The sequence below is a fragment of the Mus caroli genome, chromosome X (assembly GCF_900094665.2).
Source record: "Mus caroli chromosome X, CAROLI_EIJ_v1.1, whole genome shotgun sequence".
NCBI lineage: Eukaryota > Metazoa > Chordata > Mammalia > Rodentia > Muridae > Mus > Mus caroli.
In genome coordinates, this window is record NC_034589.1 from 121,733,263 (window position 1) to 121,743,478 (window position 10,216).

Genomic DNA, 10,216 nt, shown 5'->3' on the forward strand with positions numbered 1-10,216 from the left:
ACAAGAGACAGCTATATTTGGGTCCTTTCAGCAAAATCTTGCTAGTGTATGCAATGGTGTCAGCGTTTAGAAGCTGATTATGGGACGGATCCCTGGTAAACTTTACTACTTTGGAAAATTGTATGAGAGACTAGAAGATAGTAATCCCTGAGTAAAACTGAATGTGTGAAATTCCTGTTGATTTTGGCATAACACCTTAATTAATAAACCCAAAACTGAATTTTAAACAATACTGTCAAAATACTTATAAATATGAAATCACTATATATTTTAAATCAAGATTGGGTTTCTAGCACCCCTGTACTGGATAAATGAATGAATAAGTAGATACATGAAAGTTAATAATATAGAAAACTACAAAACTAATGAGTTAAAACAACCTGTAAGTCTCTAGTATATAAGATGTATTTATGTATGTAAGCTGGTAATATATATATATATATATATATATATATATATATATATATATATGGCCTCTATATATGTATGGTTGCAAGTATATGAATGTGAAACTCTGATTCCTACAATTCCATCAGTAACCTTACTACTCTACCAGAGAAAAAAAAAGTTTCCCATTTCCTTTTCATTTTTTCTATTTTTTGCTTATTAATTTGTGAAAATACGTCTATTTGTGTTATCAATTATACCAATGTAGAGTATTCTTATAGCTATGAAAGAATACAAGGTTTACTTATATAACTAGTTCATATTATAATATTTTACTCTCACATAACTATGAAGCATGAGCTCAGACCAGCAGAGTTAGTACTTCTAAATGCTTTTATAATGGACAACAATATCCCACTGAATATCTACATCATTCCCTTGTTAATAGATACATTATGTTCTCAACAGGTTCTCTGTTTGATTTTGTTTTGTAGATAATATGCTGACAGATATTCACTTACACAAATATTTTATTTGTTTTAATTTTGCATTGTCTATGAATAGAATTGTAATAGATGAAACCTCTAGGTCATTGCACAGTAAATGTTGATAATGCCTTACAACTGTCTTCCAAAGAGTTCCCAGCAAAACACATACTATCCTTATGAACAGTGTATTAAAGTAGTCTGGCAGTTGCAAATTACTGGATTAAATAGCATTCCATTTTAAAATTTCAGATATTATATCAATAAATGTTAATTCTGCAAACAAAACAATCACTGTGTTTTTGTGTGTGTATTTGTGTGTGCATGCATGTGCACAAGCACATATGTATGTGCATATATATGTATATTCTACTGCATTTCCATAGTTTTACAATTATCATGTTCTATCATATTGCTAATGTGTTCACAATATGCTTTATATCTATACTAAATGATATAAACCCCGTTTTGACAAGCATTCTGCTCAGTGTGTACTCTATGGACAGCTCAGCAACTGTTTGTCTTGATGTTGAAAACAGTGTTCTGCCAGTCTGCACTGATAGACAAGATTAGACATCTAGTCTGTTCTACAGTTCTGAACTGTTTGTTGAAATAAGCTATTAGGAGTGATAAAGCAATATGAGACTGAGATATTTTTCTTGAGTTTGCTAATGTTAAACAAACATGGGCCTTGACAAGGCAGCCAGTAAGCCGCATGAAACCTGCTGTTTCCATGTGTTCATGGGTGGAAGCAAAATCAATTAGCTTTTCTTACTTTTGGAAAGTTGTTGGCATTTACTGACTTTATAAAGATACATGACATTACATTCGCTTTTCTAAAAGGCATCACTCATTTGGTTTTATTCATAGAAATTCTTGTAACATACCCAGGTCTCAAAGTCTCATTTTTGTTGAAGTTTTTTTTAACAGGCTACCTTTCATGTAGGCTCTCAGAAGACTTGTCAAAACAATTTGTTGTCTCACTATATATGAAGACCATAAAAATAATCTGGAAATCTTGGAGATCAGAACAAAAATGTATCAAATATTATCATCTTTAAAATTACACAAAACAGAGACTGTATCTTTCAGTATCATTTATCAGCATCATTTTAAAAAATTCAAACATTCAGTTACAGCAGAAATGCTCAGAAGTCATTTAATGTTTGAATAATTTATGACATTCTTAGAATGAAATATTAGCAACTGTTAGAAGTAATAGTTTAGAAAACTATTTATGAAAAGAAGATAGTTATGTATTATTTATTCTTTACCAAGAGATATGACCATAGATTAATAGGGTGTACAAATAGGCTATGATAGTGTGAAAGGTGGGTATTTATTTTCATCTTTGAATTTTTCTATAAAATTCAAGTTATTAATTCAAAATATATTGATAAGTTACATAAGAAGAGTATTTTAATTACCAAATGATTAAAACTGGTATAGGCTATGTGTACTGGCTAGTTTTGTGTCAGCTTGACACAGCTGGAGTTATCACAGAGAAAGGAGCTTCAGTTGAGGAAATGCCTCCATGAGATCCAGCTGTAAGGCATTTTCTCAATTAGTGATCAATGGGGAAAGGCCCCTTGTGGGTGGAACCATCTCTGGGCTGGTAGTCTTGGGTTCTATAAGAGAGCAGGCTGAGCAAGCCAGGGGAAGCAAGCCAGTAAGGAACATCCCTTCATGGCCTCTGCATCAGCTCCTGCTTCCTGACCTGCTTGAGTTCCAGTCCTGACTTCTTTGGTGATGAACAGCAGTATGGAAGTGTAAGCCAAATAAACCCTTTCCTCCCCAACTTGCTTCTTGGTCACGATGTTTGTGCAGGAATAGAGACCCTGACTAAGACACCATAAAAGAAAGCTTTAAAGATTCTATGCTAGCTATGGGCTTTAAAAGGATTACAGTTAAATATGTGCTACTAGCATTGGAGTTTAAAAAGATATTACATTTTATTATGTGAACCATCTGAATTGTTCAATTACTTTATTAATACTACTAGTGTTACCTTTGCTGATAAGGAGGTTAACAGGTGATCACTATAATTTCTCCTAACACTAAAATTTTCATATTTACAACTAATTTGAAATTGAAAAAAAAATGAGGTGGAAATTGGGATCAAAATGTGAAAGTTATTGATAAGGAAGCAAGGATGTGTTCTGTGCCAACTGGCAAGCCAACCTTTTCTCTGTAATAAAACTCGAACTCTTAGAAAAGAAAAGTCATGGGGAAATATGGTATAATGAAACAAATGCCTCAGAGAAAGTATGTGATAACTATTGTTGTACCCATTTTGAGGACTGAAAAAAAAAAGCTTGCATAAAATCTCCAAAAATATCACCTAGGTGATGCTACCAGTTTGAATATATGATATCTTCCTTCTTGTACAATGTGCAGTCATATTGCAGCAACATTCTACTCTATCCTTGCCTAAATTTAGCTATCAACTCAAATGTATTCCTAGCTGTGGCCTTGAAAGAACCTGAAGATCCAGTGCTGAAAGCAGATGCCTTTCATGTCCAGGTAAAGAATTTTAATGCATGTATATTCTGTAAAATCATTTGGCATGTGAACAACAAAATGGTTATAAGGTGATCTTTAAATTATCAAATATGATTCAGGAGAAAAGCTGGGTGGTGGTGGTGCATACCTTTAAGCCCATCACTCTGGAGACAGAGGCAAATGGATCTCTGTGAGTTAAACACTAGCCTGGTCTACAGAGCAAATTCCAGGATAGCAAAGACTGCACAAAGAAACCCTATGAAGAAAGAATAAAAATTTTAAAAAAATATGGATCAGAAAAAAAGGTAATTTTTCAAAGTCTGTATGTCCCTAAAGATGCTGGCAGTGCACAATAATATAAGTCATACAAACTCTAGCCTATAAACCTTACAGAAAGGGTTAAGTTTTTGTTTGCCCTTCTTGTGAGGTCTTATTTTTACTTAAACATAAACTATAACTCTTTTTTTTACTTCTTTTTTATGGTTTTATTTAATTATATTCCAAACATTTCCCCCCTTCCCAGACTCCCTCCAAGCTTTTTTCACCCCATCTCCCTACTCCTTTGCCTCTGACAGGATACTCTCCAACCCACTCCCTCACCTGCCATTTCACTCTCCCCATATTCCCCTCCCTGGGGTATCAAGTTTCTACAGGATTAGGCTCATTCTTTCCCACTAAAGCCAAACAAAGCAGTCCTCTGCTGCATATGTACCCAGGGCTACAGACCAGCCCATGTATTTTCTTTGGTTTGTGGCTTAGCCTCTGACCATAGATCCAGGGAGTCCTTGCTAGTTGATATTGTTGGTCTCCCTATGGGGTTACCATCCCCTTCAGCTCTTTCAGTCTTTCCTCTTACATATGGATCCCCGACCTCAGTCCAATGCTTTGCTGTGTCTGTATCTGTGTTAGTCAGCTGCTGCTAGAGCCTCTCAGAGTACAGTCATATTAGGCTCCTATCTGTAAGTACAACATGGCATCAGTAACAGTGTCATGATTTGGTGCCAGCACAATGGATGGATCACAAATTTGGTGGGTCACTGGCTGGCCTTTATTCAATCTCTGTTCCATTTTTGTCCCTGTATTTCTTTTAGACAGGAACAATTCTAGGTCAAATATTTTGAAGGTAACTTGGTGACCTCATCCCTCCACAGGGTGACCTGTCTATCTACTGGAGGTGGGCTCTTCAGTTCTTATTCCCCAATGTTAGGCATTTTGGCTAAGGTCATCTCCACTGAGTCCTGTGAGCCTTTCACATCCCAGGTCTCTGGGACTTTCTAGAGATTCCCACCAACCCACCCACACCCCCTCAGATGCATATTTCCATCCATTCTCCTGGCTTTCTGGGCTTCTCTCCTGTCTCCTCCCATATCTGATCCTGCCCTCTTTTTCCCCTCCTATTTCCCACCCTGATCCCTCCCTCTCTCTGCCTCCCATGATTATTTTATTCCTCCCTCTAAGTGGGAATGAAATTCATATCCTCACTTGGGCCTTCCTTTTGTTAAACTTCTTAAGGTCTGTGGGTTACATCATTGTATTCTGTACTCCTGGGTTAATATCCACTTATCAGTGAATACATATAATGCATGTCCTTTGGGGTCTGTATTTTACTCAGTATGATATTTTCTAGTTCCATCCATTTGCCTTCAAAATTCATAATGTCATTGTTTTTCTTGTTTTTGTTTTGTTGTTGTTGTTGGTTATTTTTTTGTTTTGTTTTGTTTTTTTGTTGTTGTTTTGTTTTTGTTTTTGTTTTTGTTTTTGAGACAGGGTTTCTCTGTATATCCCTGGCTGTCCTGGAACTCACTTTGTAGACGAGACTGGCCTCGAACTCAGAAATCCACCTGCCTCTGCATCCCAAGTACTGGGTTTAAAGGTGTGTGCCACCATGCCTGGCTCTAATGTCATTGATTTTAATAGCTGAATAGTATTCCATTGTGTAAATGAACCACATTTTCTGTGTCTGTTCATCAGGTGAGGAATGTCTGGACTGTTTCCAGCTACTGGCTATTATAAATAAGGCTGCTATAAACATTGTGGATCACATGTCATTGTAATATTGTGGAACATCTTCTGGGTGTATGCCCAGTAACAGTACAACTGGGTCTTCAGGTAGACTTATTTCAGTTTTTCTGAGGAACCACCAAGCTGATTTCCAGAGTGGTTGTACCAGTTTGCAATCCCACCAACAGTGGAGGAGTGTTCCCCTTTCTTCATATCCTCCCAAACATGTGCTGTCACCTAAGTTTTTTATCTTAGCCATTGTGATTGGTGTAAGGTGGATTCTCAGGGTAATTTTTATTTGTATTTCCATGATGACTAAGGATGTTGAATATTTCTTTAAGTGCTTCTGGTCCTTTCAGGATTCTTCCACTGAGAATTCTCTCTTTAATTTTGTACCTTATTTTTTTAAATTATTTTTAGTATATTTTACAATATAGTCATTATCCCTCTCCATGTCCGTGTTCAGACAGTTCCTCATCCCATTCTTCCTTCCCAGTCTCCAACAGGATGTCCCCATCCCTGATCCCCACCCCACCAGGACTTCCTATTCCCCAGGCCCTCAAGTCTTAAGAGGGTTAGGTGAATCTTCACTCACTGAGGCCAGACCAGGAAGTCCTCTGCTGTATATGTGTTGCCCCCCGCCCCCCCCCCCCCGCAGAACAGCTAGTGTATGCTGTACGCTGTTTGATTATTGGCTCAATGTCTGAGAGATATCAGGGGTCCAGGTTATATACATGTATTAGTGAGTGCATACCATGCATGTCCTCTTGGATCTGAGTTACCTCACTCAGTTTTTTGGGGGTTAACTTCTTGGGTTCTTTATATATTTTGTATATTAGCCCTGTATTGGATGTAGGTTTAGTGATAACCTTTTCCAAATCTGTATGTTACTGTTTAGTCCTATTGACAGTGTCCTTGGCCTTACAAAAGCTTTTCATTTACTGAGGTCCCATTTGCTAATTGTTGATTTTAGAGTCTGAGCCATTGGTGTTCTGTTCAGGAAATTTTCCCCTGTGCCAATGTGTTCAGGGCTATTTCCCATTTTTCTTCTATTAGTTTCAGTGTATCTAGTTTTATGCAGAGGTCCTTGATCCACTTGGACTTGAGCTTTGTACAAGGTGATACATATGGTTCAATTTGCATTCTTCTACAAACAGACCACTGGTTAGACCAAGACCATTTGTTGAAGATACCCCCCCAAACACACAAACACACACACTGTATGATTTTCACTTCTTTGTCAAAGACCAAGTGTCCATAGCTACATGGGTTCATTTCTGAATCTTCAGTTCTATTTCACTGATTGATCTGTATGTCTCTGTACTAATACCATTGTATTTTCTATTATCACTATTGCTCTGTATTACAGTTTGAGGTCAGGGATGGTGAAGAAATTGGAGATATCCTATGATAGCAACTTAACAGCACACCTAAAAGCTCTAGAACAAAAAGAAGCAAACATATCCAAGAAGAGTAGACCCCAGGAAATAACCAAACTCAGGAATGCAATCAATCAATTAGAAACAAAGAGAACTATATAAAGAATCAAGAGCTGGTTCTTTGAGTAAATTGACAAGATAGATAAACCCTTAGTCAAACTAACTAAAAGGCTCAGACACAGTATCCAAATTAACAAAATTAGAAGTGAAAAGGGAGACATAACAACAGAAACTGAGGAAATTAAAAACAAACAAACAAACAAAAAAAACCATCAGATCTTGCTTCAAAAGCCTGTATTCAATGAAACTGGAAAATCTAGATGAAATGGATGATTTTCTAGAGAGATATTGCATACCAAAGTTAAGTCAAGATCAGGTAAACTATCTAGTCTCATAACCCCTAAGGAAATAGAAGCACTCATTAAAAATCTCCCATCTCCTTCCCCCCCCCAAAAAAAAGCCCAGGGCCAGATGATTTTCTTGCAGATTCTACCAGACCTTCAAGGAAGAACTAATACCATTATTCCTCAAACTATTCCACACCATATAAACAGAAGAAAAACTATCTAATGTATTCCATAATGCCACAGTTCATACTGATATCTAAATCACACAAAGTCCCAACAAAGCAAGAGAACAATTTAGCTTAAGAACATCAATGTAAAAATACTCAAAAAATATTGCAAACTGAATCCAATATCACCAAACCATCATTCACCATGACCACATAGGCTTCATCCCAGGAATGCACTGATGTTTAAATATACGGACATCCATCAATATACTCTACCATATAAAGAAATTTGAAGAAAAATATTACATGATCATCTCATTAGATGTTTAAAAAAATCTTTTGACAAAATAAAATACCCTTTCATTTTAAAAGTCTTGAAGAGATAGGGAATTCATGGCACATACCTAAGCATAATGAAAGCAATGTACAGCAAACCAACAGGCAATGTCAAATTAAATGGAAGGAAACTTGAAGCAATCCCACAAAAAGCAGGGATAAGACAAAGCTGCTCACTCTCTCCCTATATATTCAATATAGTAATTGCTCTTCTAGCCAGAGCAATAAGACAACAAAAGGAGATCAACCGGATACAACTTTGGAAAGGAAGAAGTCAAGGTATCATTATTTGTGGAATATATGATAGTATATATAAATGACCCCAAAAATTTTACCAGAAAACTACTACAGCTGATAAACAACTTCAGCATAGTGGCAGAATATAAAATTAACTCAAACAAATCAGTAGCCTTCCTTTATACAAATGATAGGCTGAGAAAGAAATTAGGGAAACAACAGCCTTTAAAATAGCCACAAATAACATTAAATATCTTGTTGTTACTCTAACTAAGCAAGTGAAAGATCTCTATGACAAGAACTTCAGTTCCTTAAAGAAAAAATTCGAAGAAGACCTTCAAAGTTGGAAAGATCGCTCATGCTCATGGATTGGTAGGATTAGCACAGTGAAAATAGCTATCCTACCAAAAGCAATCTATAGATTCAATACAATCCCCATTAAAATTCCAACACAATTTTTCACAAACATGGAAAGAGCAATTCTCAACATCATATGGAAAAACAAAAATCCCAGGATAGTGGAAACAAGCCTTAACAATAAAAGAACTTCTAGGGGTATCACCATGCCTAGAGTGTAAGTCTCAATTTATTATTCAATGTTTAGAGTCTAAGAGCCAAAACTAATCTTTAAAAAAAAATGACAAAAAAAATGTCTACTGAGTTTAACACACTTAAATTGAACATTCCAAACCTCGTAAGAAAGATGTATGTAATTACATTACAGTATAGTAAATGCAGTGGAGAGATGAAAAGGAATCAGCTTTAAGAAAGAAGAATCCAAGAATTTTAGTATATAATGAAGCTATTTGTTCTGCAGTTCAAAATGAGATACAATATGGCACAAACTTTGATAATCTACATTGCAGGAAGTTTTTAAAAAGCCTCAAGCAAGAGATCGATGGCATGAGTGGTAACAAAAATATCTGAAAGCTGCACTGTGATTATCAAATTCTGTGCTTAATATGAGCAGCACCATCCCCAAATAGGGTCAAAAGTTTAAAGGGAACATTATATGAAATTAGACACCAGAGAAAGTTATAACTAACTAGGTCGGAAATGTTCAGTGTCAAAAATGAAAATGTCTATGGAAATGCAGGAAAATGTCACCAGCCAACAAAAGGCTGACTCCATAAAATCGGATTATTATAAAAGATGGCATTGTAGAAATTAAGCAAGAAAACTATTTCTGGCATTTAAAATGTGAAAATAAAGATAACTTACCTGCCCAAAGGTTTATGAAGTTTATATCCTAAATATATTAAAGCAATTATCAGAGCAGTGACTAGAAACACTGTGCTGAGAATGATCCTTTCGCAGTATTTCATCTCCATTTTTTACTACATAGTAGACCCCAGTTTCTTCTTAGAAAATTCCTACAATATTATTTAAAAATCTTTTTGTGATCTGTTGATGTTCAGTAGTTGATTGCTTCTGATAAGTTTAAAGGATATATATCTGGTTTTTTGATATGTTTTGTTTTATTTTGTGTTGTGTTGTTTTTCTTTTCTTCTTTACTCCTTTTTTAAAGTCCAGTCTACATGCCCCTCTTGCTCTGTCTCCTGAGTACTCCCCAGCCCATATCTCCTCCCTCAGTCTCTAAGAGAATGCCCCCACTCCACCCACCCTCACCAGGCCTCCCCATTCCCTGGGGTCTCAAGTCTCTCAAGGGTTAGGTGCATCTTCTCTCACTGAGGTCAGACCTGGCAGTCCTCTTCTGTATATGTGTTGGGGGCCGCATATCCACTGTTGTATGCTGCCTGGTTGGTGGCTCAGTGTCTGAGAGATCTCAGGGGTCCAGGTCATTGAAACTGCTGGTCTTCCCATGGGGCCACCTTCTTCCTCAGCTTCTTCCAGCTTTTCTCCAATTCAATCACAGGGGTTGCCAGCTGCTGTCCATTGAATGGGTGTAAATATCTGCATCTGACTCTTTCAGCTGCTTGTTGGCCCTCTCAGAGGGCAGCCATGCTAGGTTTCTGTCTGCAAGCATACCACAGTATCAGTAATAGTGTCAGGACCAGGGGCCTCCCCTTGAGCTGGATCCCAATTTGAGCCTGTCACTGGACTTCTTTTCTCTCAGGATCTTTTCCATTTTTGTCCCTGAAGTTCCTTCAGACAGGAACAATTCTGGGTCAGAGCATTTGACTGTGGGATGGATGGCAACCCCATCCCTCCACTGGAAGTGAACTCTACAAGTTCTCCCTCTGCACTGTAGAGCACTTCATCTTAGGTCCCTCCCTTTCAGTCCAGAGAGGAAGAAGTGGGGGGACATGTCAGTTTTATAAAGAAACTATTTCATAGAACAAACTAGTTTAAAA

The 10,216-nt window shown here is 36.9% G+C and overlaps 1 pseudogene; it reads right to left on the bottom strand.

The window, feature by feature from the left end:
* Positions 1–9,232, bottom strand: part of LOC110286377 — a 40,621-nt pseudogene extending 31,389 nt beyond the window's left edge.
* Positions 9,233–10,216: the final 984 nt, after the last annotated feature.